Here is a 13,491-nt window from a genome sequence, read left to right as displayed (position 1 = left end):
ATGCTGACAGTATACACCCTTGATATGATGTGATGAAAATGGTACTTTATTTCTGTGGTCTTCCTTTCAAAATTTGTGTCACTGATGTATTTTAAAACTTTTGTTTAAAGCATTACAGTATTTTTCTGTGACCATCAATTAATACGAGGGTTTGTGTTGTAAGAGTTAAAGCATATGTTATCATTGTATTCTTTAAGAACCTTATTTTGATAAAATGTAAATTTGTTGAACCCTGCCACATTTAGTATCCCCACCCTCAAATCCTGTTCCAATGAAAAAATTTAAACCTGATACGAAAAAAAAAAAAAATTTCAGTTAACCTATTTTGTGTCTGTAGGCTGACCTCAACCCTGTAACATAACCCATTAAAATGAATTTTCTTTTTTTTTAAGACAGTGAACCAAGATGGCACCACTGCACTCCAGCCTGGGTGACAGAGCAAGACTCTGTCTCAAATAAATAAATAAATAAGATGCAAAACAATATGCACAGCAAATTCTCATTTTCTGTTTCAATAATAACAAAAGCTTACTATGTGCATAGAAAAAAAAATACAACAAACAGTTCAAAATCGTTAAGTCTGGGTGGGGAATTTCAGTAAGTTTTTATTTCCTAGTGTAAATATCTGTCATGTTTCAATTTTTATTAAGTATGCATTATTTTTATGCACAGAAAAACAAAGATAAAATATGCCTTCATTATGGAAAAATTAGAAAAGGCAAATTCTTTTTAAAAAAACACTGAACAACTTGTTATTATCAATCTCATTATACCAGACACAATCAGTTAATAATTCAGTATATTTCCTTTTAATTTGTACCTTGCACATTGATTTTTGTTTGACATACTATACGTAAATTTATATTTTGACTTTTATGTCTCATTTCATCCTGACAATTACCTTATCAGGGAGACAACCCTTGGCCACATCAGCAGCAGCACAAATGAATTGAATCAGGAGCATCTGTTCCCAGAGCTGGTTAAAAACAGACAGAAGAATGGGGTCTCCTGACTCTCAGTCTTCCACTCCTGTTAGCCCTCACAGCTCAGCAACAAATTATCAAAGTTGAGATATCATATGTACTGTAAAATGACTGAATTCAAATTGAAAAGCTCTACAAGTTTAATCACTTTTATAATATTTCAAATGTTCATATTGTTAGGCAAATGTTTATTGTAGTCTTAGAAGGAAAGATATCTGTAATTATTAAAAAGAACACCAACCAGCATAACTATTGATATACGTAACAATTTGGATAGATCTCAAGGGAATCATGTTGGGTGTAAAAAGCCAATCTAAAAGGCTATATATAAATACTGTATGATTCCATTTATATAGCATTCTCAAAATGATGACAATTCAGAAATGGAGAGCAGATTAATGGTTGCCAGGGACCAGGAATTGGCAGGGGGGAGGGAAGATTGAGGGTAACTATAAAGGGGTAGCATAAGGGAGATCTTTGTAGATATGGAACAGCTTTGTATCTTGACTATTTTGATAGTTAGACAAATCTACACAGGTAACAAAATGGCATGCATGCATGCATACACACACACACAAATGTATACAAACTAGTGAAATCTGAATAAGGCTTATGGATTATACCACTGTCGATTTTATGGTTTTGCTATTATAATACAGTTTTGTAAGATGTTATGACTGGGGGTAATTGGTGAAGAGTAGACAGAAGATCTCTGTATTATATTGGCAACTTCCAGTGAATATTTAACTTAAAAGTTTTCAAATGGGCAAAAAGGATAAATGACAGAAAACCTCATAATAAACCCTTGCCAGAAACCCCTTATATTAGGGTTTCATAAATGTTTGATACACACGGTAATAAATGTATGGGAAGAAAAATGATACTACAGGGGAGAATTTCTAACAGAGCTGTCCAACGACAGAGTGGGATCTCAGGCAGGCAGTGAGCTTCTCACTGGAGGTATGTGAACAGAGAGAATGATTTTCTGAAGAGGGATATGGTAAGAATGACTCATTAATTTATAAATTATAATTTATAAGTTATTAATTAGAATAAATATCTATTCTAATTCTCCTTTATGAATTTGGCAAACGTGGTATAAGTAACACAAAACCCACTCCCTCCCTTCCCAGCTTGCAATCATGTCAGATGCTAATAGATGACACCCCTCCTTACCAAATGTCCCCTATAAACCTCCTAATTCTCAACAGGTGCTTCAGGTAGCTACTACAGTCAGAGTTAGTATTTGCTTTCCTGAACCACGAACCACCTAACAATGTGGTCAGTGTTCTACAAACTCTCTGAAGATGGCAAAAGTATAAAATGCTAATTCAAAAGTAAAGCTTTGCCACACCTTGCACTAGAACCAAGAAGACAACCTAATAGGATCCAAAGAAGACTGCCTCCAGCTGTAACAATATTCATAATCACTATGATATAATACTTTGAAATTTAGTAACTACTCTGATCTAATGTCCTACTAGCACTTATCTTTTAAACTATTCTTACAGAAAAGGTGGAGAAATTATTATGGTCTATAACAGGTGAAATTCTGGCAAATGGAAGGTAAGAAATAATTTGCCCCAAATGTAGTTAAAAAAAAAAAAAAAAAAAGCGTGCCCAAGCACCACTTATAAAACTCAAGGCTTTAAATCTTTTGAGTGATCTACAAACACCTTTCTTTAAAAAGGAGCAAAATTGTTGAAGAAAATCTCAAATATAAGGAAAAATAAGTGTATACTGATTATACTCATTATCTCTGAAGTAACCAGCGTTAATCACTGATTTTTGAAAGTTCTTAAATAAAAGAAAGTAAAGTAAACCAAAACTGGTTGTAACTGCCAGACAGGAAATTTCTGTTGGATGCAGAGAAGATTCTAGGAGTAGCTTGTGATAATAATGGAAAACGGCACTCTGGCTAATAGACAGACCTAGAACACTGAGATAAAAGGTTCTTTGAAGTGTTTTACTTTTTAACAGGTTTTAAGGAATAAGAACACCAACCACTTCAACTAGCCAATATATAAAATAAAAATATTGAATGTGGACCACTGTTTTCTAATTTTGTGCACCATCAATCCCTCTTAAATAGTTCTACCCTACAAGGCTATCTATTCTAATGTTATAGGCCTTCCAATACCAAATTTATAGATGCACCCATTTAGAGCAGAGCAAATTCATCGCTGTTTCTGGCAATATTACTGTGGATGATCTTTTACTCTTTCTTTGTTTATTTTCTTCATTTGCAAAGTGGGAAGCTGCTCCCAATGAAAAATACCGTTAAAAGGTCAACTACAAGGCAGAACCAACATGAGATTTTATTATAAATAACAAAATGCCTTCTTTGTAACAAAGATATTCTTGTGCTTTAAAATTTACTTTTGTTTTTCTCTTAGTAATCATAATTAAAATTGCTAATACATGATGTAGAAGTAAAGAGCTTCTGAAAGACTCTCCTAGGCAGAACTGGCTGCCTCCTTCAGTCATCCAGGATTTTTCGCCTGGTGACCTTAGTTTCTCTTTATTGCCCAGTGTCACTGTTACCTGACCTCCTTAGTCCCTCTTTACTCCCTAGTGTCACTCCTACCAACAGAAATCACTTGGTACAGAATTCAATAATAAAATGTCTATCCCCACCATACTGTAATTATTTGCATATATAGCTGTCTCCCCCACTGACCTCCTCAAGAATAAAACACTCTATCTCATATATTTTATATCCCTAGTGCTGATCATGATGCTTACAAATAGTAGAACCTGGGGAAACATTTATTAAAACACTGAGTAATGACTACCAAACTCTCTAAGGAGAAACAATTCCACTGTTTACTAGAATCTTATTTCCAAGGTTTTCTAGACAAAATAAAATAGAATATCCACACCAACAATTTATGCTTTGCCTTGGTAGTTCATTGTTTTTCATATTTGAGAGTTAAATGACCTTATCTAGACCAGCTAATTGAGCCTCACATTTCTCTGTGCCAAAGTTTAAGGCTTTATTTTTCTTTTTTTTTTTATTTTTTCTCAGCTTTTTTTTATTATACTTTAAGTTTTAGGGTACATGTGCACAATGTGCAGGTTGGTTACATATGTATACATGTGCCATGTTGGTGTGCTGCACCCATTAACTCGTCATTTAACATTAGGTGCATCTCCTAATGCTATCCCTTCTCCCTCCCCCCACACCACAACAGGCCTCAGTGTGTGATGTCCCCCTTCCTGTGTCCATGTGTTCTCATTGTTCAATCCCCACCTATGAGTGAGAACATGTGGTGTTTGGTTTTTTGTCCTTGCAATAGTTTGCTGAGAATGATGGTTTCCAGTTGCATCCATGTCCCTACAAAGGACATGAACTCATCATTTTTTATGGCTGCATAGTATTCCATGGTGTATATGTGCCACATTTTCTTAATCCAGTCTATCGTTGTTGGACATTTGGGTTGGTTCCAAATCTTTGCTATTGTGAATAGTGCCACAATAAACATATGTGTGCATGTGTCTTTATAGCAGCATGATTTATAATCCTTTGGGTATATACCCAGTAATGAGATGGCTGGGTCAAATGGTATTTCTAGTTCTAGATCCCTGAGGAATCGCCACACTGACTTCCACAATGGTTGAACTACTTTACAATCCCACCAACAGTGTAAAAGTGTTCCTATTTCTCCACATCCTCTCCAGCACCTGTTGTTTCCTGACTTTTTAACGATCGGCATTCTAACTGGTGTGAGATGGTATCTCGTTGTGGTTTTCATTTGCATTTCTCTGATGGCCAGTGATGATGAGCATTTTTTCATGTGTCTGTTGGCTGCATAAATGTCTTCTTTTGAGAAGTGTCTGTTCATATCCTTCGCCCACTTTTTGATGGGGTTTTTTTTTCTTGTAAATTTGTTTGAGTTCATTGTAGATTCTGGATATTAGCCCTTTGTCAGATGAGTAGATTGCGAAAATTTTCTCCCATTCTGTAGGTTGCCTGTTCACTCTGATGGTAGTTTCTTTTGCTGTGCAGAAGCTCTTTAGTTTAATTAGACCCCATTTGTCAATTTTGGCTTTTGTTACCATTGCTTTTGGTGTTTTACACATGAAGTTCTTGCCCATGACTATGTCCTGAATGGTATTGCCTAGGTTTTCTTCTAGGGTTTTTATGGTTTCAGGTCTAACATCTAAGTCTTTAATCCATCTTGAATTAACTTTTGTATAAGGTGTAAGGAAGGGATCTAGTTTCAGCTTTCTACATATGGCTAGCCAGAACTCCTCAGCAAATGTAAAAGAACAGAAATTATAACAAACTGTGTCTCAGACCACAGTGCAATCAAACTAGAACTCAGGATTAAGAAACTCACTCAAAACAGCTCAACTACTTGGGAACTGAACAACCTGCTCCTGAATGACTACTGGGTACATAACGAAATGAAGGCAGAAATAAAGATGTTCTTTGAAACCAACGAGAACAAAGACACAGCATACCAGAATCTCTGGGACACATTCAAAGCAGTGTGTAGAGGGAAATTTATAGCACTAAATGCCCACAAGAGAAAGCAAGAAAGATCTAAAATTGACACCCTAACATCACAATTAAAAGAACTAGAGAAGCAAGAGCAAACACATTCAAAAGTTAGCAGAAGGCAAGAAATAACTAAGATCAGAGCAGAACTGAAGGAAATAGAGACACAAAAAACCCTTCAAAAAATCAATGAATCCAGGAGCTGGTTTTTTGAAAAGATCAACAAAATTGATAGACCGCTAGCTAGACTAATAAAGAAGAAAGGAGAGAAGAATCAAATAGAGACAATAAAAAATGATAAAGGGGATATCACCACCGATCCCACAGAAATACAAACTACCATCAGAGAATTCTATAAACACCTCTATGCAAATAAACTAGAAAATCTAGAAGAAATGGATAAATTCCTGGACACATACACCCTCCCAAGACTAAATCAGGAAGAAGCTGAATCTTTGAATAGACCAATAACAGGTTCTGAAATTGAGGCAATAATTAATAGCTTACCAACCAAAAAAAGTCCAGGACCAGATGGATTCACAGCCGAATGCTACCAGAGGTACAAGGAGGAGCTGATACCATTCCCTCTGAAACTATTCCAATCAATAGAGAAAGAGGGAATCCTCCCTAACTCATTTTATGAGGCCAGCATCATCCTGATACCAAAGCCTGGCAGAGACACAACAAAAAAAAAGGAATTTTAGACGAATATCCCTGATGAACATCGATGCAAAAATCCTTGATAAAATACTAGCAAACCAAATCCGGCAGCACATCAAAAAGCTTATCCACCATGATCGAGTGGGCTTCATCCCTGGGATGCAAGGCTGGTTCAACATATGGAAATCAATAAACGTAATCTAGCATATAAACAGAACCAAAGACAAAAACCACATGATCATCTTAATAGATGCAGAAAAGGCCTTTGACAAAATTCAACAACCTTCATGCTAAAAACTCTCAATAAATTAGGTATTGATGGGACATATCTCAAAATAATAAGAGCTATCTATGACAAACCCACAGCCAATATCATACTGAATGGGCAAAAACTGGAAGCATTCCCTTTGAAAACTGGCACAAAACAGGGATGCCCTCTCTCACCGCTCCTATTCAACATAGTGTTGGAAGTTCTGGCCAGGGCAATGAGGCAGGAGAAGGAAATAAAGGGTATTCAATTAGGAAAAGAGGAAGTCAAATTGTCCCTGTTTGCAGATGACATGATTGTATATCTAGACCATCGTCTCAGCCCAAAATCTCCTTAAGCTATTATGCGACTTCAGCAAAGTCTCAGGATACAAAATCAATGTGCAAAAATCACAAGCGTTCTTATACACCAATAACAGACAAACAAGAGTGCCAAATCACGAGTGAACACCCATTCACAATTGCTTCAAAGAGAATAAAATACCTAGGAATCCAACTTACAAGGGACGTGAAGGACCTCTTCAAGGAGAACTACAAACCACTGCTCAATGAAATAAAAAAGGATACAAACAAATGGAAGAACATTCCATGCTCATAGGTAGGAAGAATCAATATCGTCAAAATGGCCATTCTGCCCAAGGTAATTTATAGATTCAATGCCATCCCCATCAAGCTACCAACAACTTTCTTCACAGAATTGGAAAAAACTACTTTAAAGTTCATATGGAACCAAAAAAGAGCCCACATTGCCAAGTCAATCTTAAGCTAAAAGAACAAAGCTGGAGGCATCACGCTATCTGACTTCAAACTATACTACAAGGCTGCAGTAACCAAAACAGCATGTTACTGGTACCAAAACAGAGATACAGACCAATGGAACAGAACAGAGCCCTAAGAAATAATGCTGCATATCTACAACCATCTGATCTTTGACAAACCTGACAAAAACAAGAAATGGGGAAAGGATTCCCTATTTAACAAAGTTTAAGACTTTAGAGACAGACAATGGGATCCTCAGGGCAGGAAACATGTCTTATTTATCTCTGTACTCCTAATACTTGGTTATGGAATATGGGCTCAATAAATATTTGCAGAGTGAATGCATTATTAAATTGATCCACATTGCTGGGTGTGATGGCTCACACCTGTAATCCCAGCACTTTGGGAGGCTGAGGCGGGCCGATCACTTGAGGCCAGGAGTTCCGAGACCAGCATGGCCCACATGGTGAAACCCCCATCTCTACTAAAAATAGAAAAAATTAGTGGGGCATAGTGGTGGGTGCCTGTAAGCCCAGCTACTCAGGAGGCTAAGGCACGAGAATCACTTGAATCCAGAAGGCGGAGGCTGCTGTGAGCTGAGATTGCACCACTGGGCGACAGAGTAAGACTCTGTCTCAAAACAAAAAATAAAATAATGTTTTTATACCAGCTAAAAACAATGTATTAGGCTGTTTTCACATTGCTATAAGGAAATACCTGAGACTGGGTAATTTATAAAGAAAAGAGGTATATTTGGCTCACAGTGCTGTAGACTATACAGGAAGCACAGCAGCATCTGGTTCTGGGAAGGCCTCAGGAAGCTTACAATCGTGGCAGAAGGCAAAGCAGGAGCAGGCATCACACATGGCAAAAGCAGGAGCAAGAACGGATAGGAGGTGCCACACACTTTTAAATGACCAGATCTTGCAAGAACTCTCTCACTATTGTGAAGACAGTACCAAGGGGATGGTACTAAACCATTCATGAGAAATTTGTCCCCATGATCCAATCACCTCCCACCAGGCCCCACATCCAACACTGATGATTACAGTTCAATGTGAGATTTGGATGGGGACACAGATTCAAACCATAACAAACAACTTCTAATATCAGACCCACAATCCATGTAAAAAAAAATCTAGACATATTTGTCTCACTAGTATTTATACAGTAATTTGAAGCAAACAGTGATGTATCAAATTGAATTCAGTTCTTAGGTCCCAAGTAGAGTGAAATATAATGTGGAAAAGAAACAAAAACAAAAAAACAGCTAGAATACATTCTCTCAAAACCCTTCCCTTGGCTGGGTGTGGTGGCTCATGCCTGCAATCTCAACAATTTGGGAGGCCAAGGTGGGAGAATTGCTGAGACTGTGAGTTTGGGACCAGCTTGGGCAACATAGGGAGCCCTGTCTCTACAAAAACAAATTAGCCAGGTGTGGTGGCACACACCTGTATTCCCAGCTATTCAGGAGGCCGAGGTGGGAGGACAGCTTGAGCCTGAGTAGCAGGCTACAGTGAGCTTTGATCATGCCATTGCACTCCAGCCTGTGTGACAGAGCAAGATCCCATCTCAATAAATAAGTACATAAATAAAATAATTAATAAAACACTTTTTCCTTGGTGTGACCATGGCAAATAGGTGGAACTCAGCTGTCAAGAGCTTTTACATAGAGAGGGTAAATTAGCAGCGATGGGGCCACTGAAAAGCCAGAAGCAGTTCATCTCCTTGTAAAGTTTCCATTTTCTTGGCAAATGAAAGTTTCCAAGAGTAAGTGCTACCTTTCTATTTTGGAACTGATTTTTAAAAAGATGTTTGTGAGCTCTTTGGATTTAGTTTCTCTCAATAATATACAAACCAAATTTCTCAGCTGATATATTTAATGATGATTTTCTAACTGGGATCTGAAAATCCAGCTGTGCCATACCCACTGCTTTCTTATGCCTCTCCCTCTTAGTGACTAAGATTCTTTGATATGAATTTAGGTCATCCTGAAATATAATAAGTTTTGGTTACCTTATACAAAGTTAAAGTTGGAGAATGGATTAAGATTTTAAAATAGCTACAAATATAAGGTGACCATATAAATATTAACAGAGAACTAGTACAAATTAAAAAAAAAACATAACCATAGACTAATCTAACTTCTATGATTTAGAATCCAGCACCATATAGTTAGAATTTGTTTACTAAATGTTCTAAATTGTAAGAGAAATCTGATCTCACATAATCTCCATAGACTATAAGCAGTTAAGTCTCCCCATTTGCTAAGCCATTTTAGCCATCTATCTTGAACAATTAACTTCCCCCTCCCACTACTCCCTTCCCCCAACACACAGATTCATCTTTGGATTTTAAAGAATGACATAATGAACTTTCACATTAGGGTCTATTAACTTTGATAAAGGAGATGCTCAAAAACATCAATAACAAACATTTTCAACTACTATCTTGTGATGACAAACCATAATACTCGGTCTTGATAATCTTTCAAATAGGTAAGTAAAGCCAGAAATTTTTAATTAGGAGAAATAAAAGAAAGGACACAAAATATCTCCAAAGAAACAGAAATGCCAAAATCATTTTAAAACATTCGTAAGAATGAGAATACACATTTTCTACTGTCATAAATCTAACAAAGCTAAAAAGCTCTCTTCTGAGACTCCCTTTCCTTATTTCAGTCTGCACTTTCCATCTGATGACAGCATTTTGTGGATACAAGGAATATTTCTCTCATCACAGAAACTGCCTGACTTGTAATCTAAGAGAAACAAAAATAATTCTTAGCTCTTAGATCCAATATCCTAGTAGTGTTGGAAAAACAACTCCCTAAGATGTTACGATGGTTCTGAAACTGATTGGCTCTCATTTTCCACCAAACACAGAATTAATCAGGGTCTATATTCTTGATGCTATTCTATTCAGGAAATTTTTTATATATATAATATATATATAATATATATAATATATTAATATAAAATATAATGTATAATATATATAATTATATATAATATATATTATATATAATATATAATATATATAATATATATTATGTATAATATATATACAATGTATATAAAATATATATTATATATTATATATATAATGTATATAAAATATATATTATATATAAAATATATATATATAAAAATACTGATGACAAAGAGCTTGTGCTATAGGCAGGCAGACAGAAGAAAACCTATCTCATGTACCATATTTAAAATCTTCAGAAATTAAGTTTAGCAAGGCAAAATAATCCCAAAAGGGCCCACTATTATTTGCCTCGAGTAAACATATTCAACAACAAACTACATCCAAAAATACTTAGCAGCCTATGATGTTTGACTATCATTTAAACCAAGGCTTTAGAATATGTAAAGAAAATCCAAACATTTCTGATACTTACCTGCTTTCCAAAGTAACTAATAATACCACTGGACAAACTACACTTTGAAAAGACCATAAATGAGTAACCTGGATTTTAGAAATAAGAAAATATTCAAAGTTTTCATACTAAAAAGTATTCCCAGATGATTGTCAACATGATGGTAATTAGTATATTAATGTTTTAATAACTACGAAATCAAATATTTGGATGTTAGGTTGAGGTTGTCTCTGCACTCATCAGATTATGGTTCTAAATAAAGTAAATCATTGTTGGGGCAAGGGTATGTTTAAACTGGAATCAGCCAGTTAAATAAAGAAACAACCCAATGAATCACTGTAAATTCCTATGCCAATAAGATAAAAACTCACACTTGGCACTAATGTATTCTAAACATCTGTCTGTATTTCTTTAACACTCATATTTCATGTAAATAAGAAGCAGATAACTATGAAACAAGTTCTCTTTTATAATGTATATAAATATATATGACAAAAGATCAATATTAAGCATTAATGGAACATTATATCAACAATAATAAAATATACTAAGACCTAATCTTCCTTTTTAACAGAAAAGAAGAACTAGGTATAGATCACTGTTGTTTTTTTTTTAACGTGAACCCTGAAAAACTGAAACACTAAACCAAATGTAAAAAAAAAAAAATCCATACCCATGCTAGATTTTCCTTTTGATATAATTAGAATCATTACAAAGACTGTATAAGGGGGAAAAATGCAACGTTACTGCAATAGCCAAAGATAAAGTGATGAAAATTACGGAAGATACTCACATTTTGAAGATTTAAGAATTAATTGATAAGCCACATTATGGAAGGAGAAGGAAAAAAAAGAAAAAAACCTTGGTCAAAGCACCCTGAAACGGCAACAGTGCATAATGACTTCAAGGATGCCTCAAATATCACAAATAATAGCAGTAGCTCAACTCCCTCACAGCTTCTTGACAACCACTGCTCTGAAGTCCCAATGGAGACTACTCTGATCTGATAATGGAACCTTCACTCTCCAATGGCAAAAGATCACTTTACAGTATATCACATGTACTTTAATCCATTGATTGACCCATTAGTACATAAACATTTTTAAAAGCTTTCCTGATATGATCCTCAATTTCCTCTTCAATAAAAAAGAAAGTATATCTACCTTATATAGTTGTGAGGATTAGACAAGGTATACAAAGCTTCTAGCACAAGGATCTTGCAGGATATTCTGACACAAGTACTTATTTTGAATGTACCACAGAACTGTATAATAAGCATTTTTTGAAAGAATGGAAAAAAGCAAGGCCTCGACTGAAGCTCTGATGCCATGCAGACCAAATTTAGAACTGACATTCTTTTCATTCACCATTAAAAGTGCTCTTTATATAAATTACCTTAAACTGTAATAAAATTACCAAAGGTTCTATTCGATAAAGAAGACAAACAAAATATAAAGGAAGGAAAATAGAAAGAAGTAATACTTATTGGCTGCCTACCATATACTAGGCATAATGCTAGAGGAACATTGTAAGAAATCCATAATGTAGTTTGATTGGTGAGGAAACTGAGGCTCTCACAGCTTTTCATGCAGCTACTACATGACAATGTTGAGATTCAACCTGGTCTGTGTGAAGGCAAAGTCTATTTTCTTTCCACAGTGCCACACATAATTCACAGAAAAGTAATGGAAAAATTCAAAAAACATAAGCATTATAAACCAGATAGTTGTTTTTGGAAGAAAGGAATTATTTTCACTAAAACATTCAGGAAGCAACAACAAACACATCCATCCTGGATCATTAAAAAACTGAACTGAAAATCTACATGCCAATTAGGTAAACAAAGAAAAACAAATCAAACATGATGAAACATTTATCCACCATATAAATTGCTTAGTAGGCATAGAAAGATACAGAAGGTATAGAAAGCTTTAGATTTAGTTCATGTATTACATTTCTTTAGAATCTACAGTCTAAGATGATATATACTTTCTCATTTTCATGAAAATGAAACAAAGCACATTTATTTTTAATTAATGGGCTAAGATACAACCAACAGGCCATGAAGTAACTTTGTTGTTTATAGAACAAGTCCCACTACAAATCTGCAATTTACTTGTAAAACATGATTTGGAACCAAAACACAGAACAAAACAAAATTTTATCTTGTCCTCTCTTCATGTCACCTGGAGAGGTTCTTCTGAGAGTAAAAAGCCAGAATCTCTATTTTCTAACTAATATTACAGGACTCAACCTTGCCAGTGAAAGCAAGGATTACTATTATTGACCAAAGAACACTCAAATTAGGCTTTCAGATAATTAAGGGTTTTGTTTTGTTGATTTGTTGTTTAGGAATGCAATCAATTCCAGATTGTCTATAGCCATGTCTGAATTCCACCCTGACTTTTAATCCCCTCTCTGCCAACCAGCATGCTCTGGACCACTAGACCTCACACCTAAGTTAGAGTAAGCAGGTTTATGAGTGTCTTACTATTCGGTGTAATCAAGCAAATCAGAAAGATAAGTCAGAGGAAAAAAAACATAGTATTTTCTAATGATACATACAAATGATTTTCAGGAAATCAATGATATACCTCTCATTCATTAGCAAGGATGACCTGGACATGACCATTCTGTTGAACTATATTGCACAGTTTTTCATCACTGAGTTATTCTGCACTAGTGATGAGGTAAGAACAGCAGAATACATAAGAAAAAATTGTTCCTTACAGCATTGAATTTATCAATATATGAAAGTGGGTTTCTAGAGTTTACAGAGGAAAACAAGAATGACAGGGAAAATGCTGAATACAGTCCTCTGCAGTGGGGGAAAAAAGTGTAATTTCCTCCCTTGATCAATTACACTAGTCAGTTAACTAATATTTTGGTTCTAATTTAAGAGCTGGACCTATTCACCCTCTGAATCACAAGAC

The 13,491-nt window shown here is 35.3% G+C and overlaps 1 protein-coding gene and 1 long non-coding RNA gene across 15 annotated transcripts in view; one reads left to right on the top strand and one right to left on the bottom strand.

The window, feature by feature from the left end:
• Positions 1-13,491, bottom strand: part of PEAK1 (pseudopodium enriched atypical kinase 1) — a 292,413-nt gene that overhangs the window by 187,052 nt on the left and 91,870 nt on the right. The window lies entirely within an intron of this gene.
• Positions 1-13,491, top strand: part of LOC131381226 (uncharacterized) — a 72,851-nt gene that overhangs the window by 1,237 nt on the left and 58,123 nt on the right. The gene's annotated exons all lie outside the window — the stretch shown is intronic.

Source organism: Hylobates moloch, unplaced genomic scaffold (assembly GCF_009828535.3).
Source record: "Hylobates moloch isolate HMO894 unplaced genomic scaffold, HMol_V3 SCAFFOLD_14, whole genome shotgun sequence".
Classification (NCBI taxonomy): domain Eukaryota; kingdom Metazoa; phylum Chordata; class Mammalia; order Primates; family Hylobatidae; genus Hylobates; species Hylobates moloch.
The sequence above is the reverse complement of the archived record's forward strand: the minus strand, read 5'-3'. Positions and strand labels throughout refer to the sequence as shown.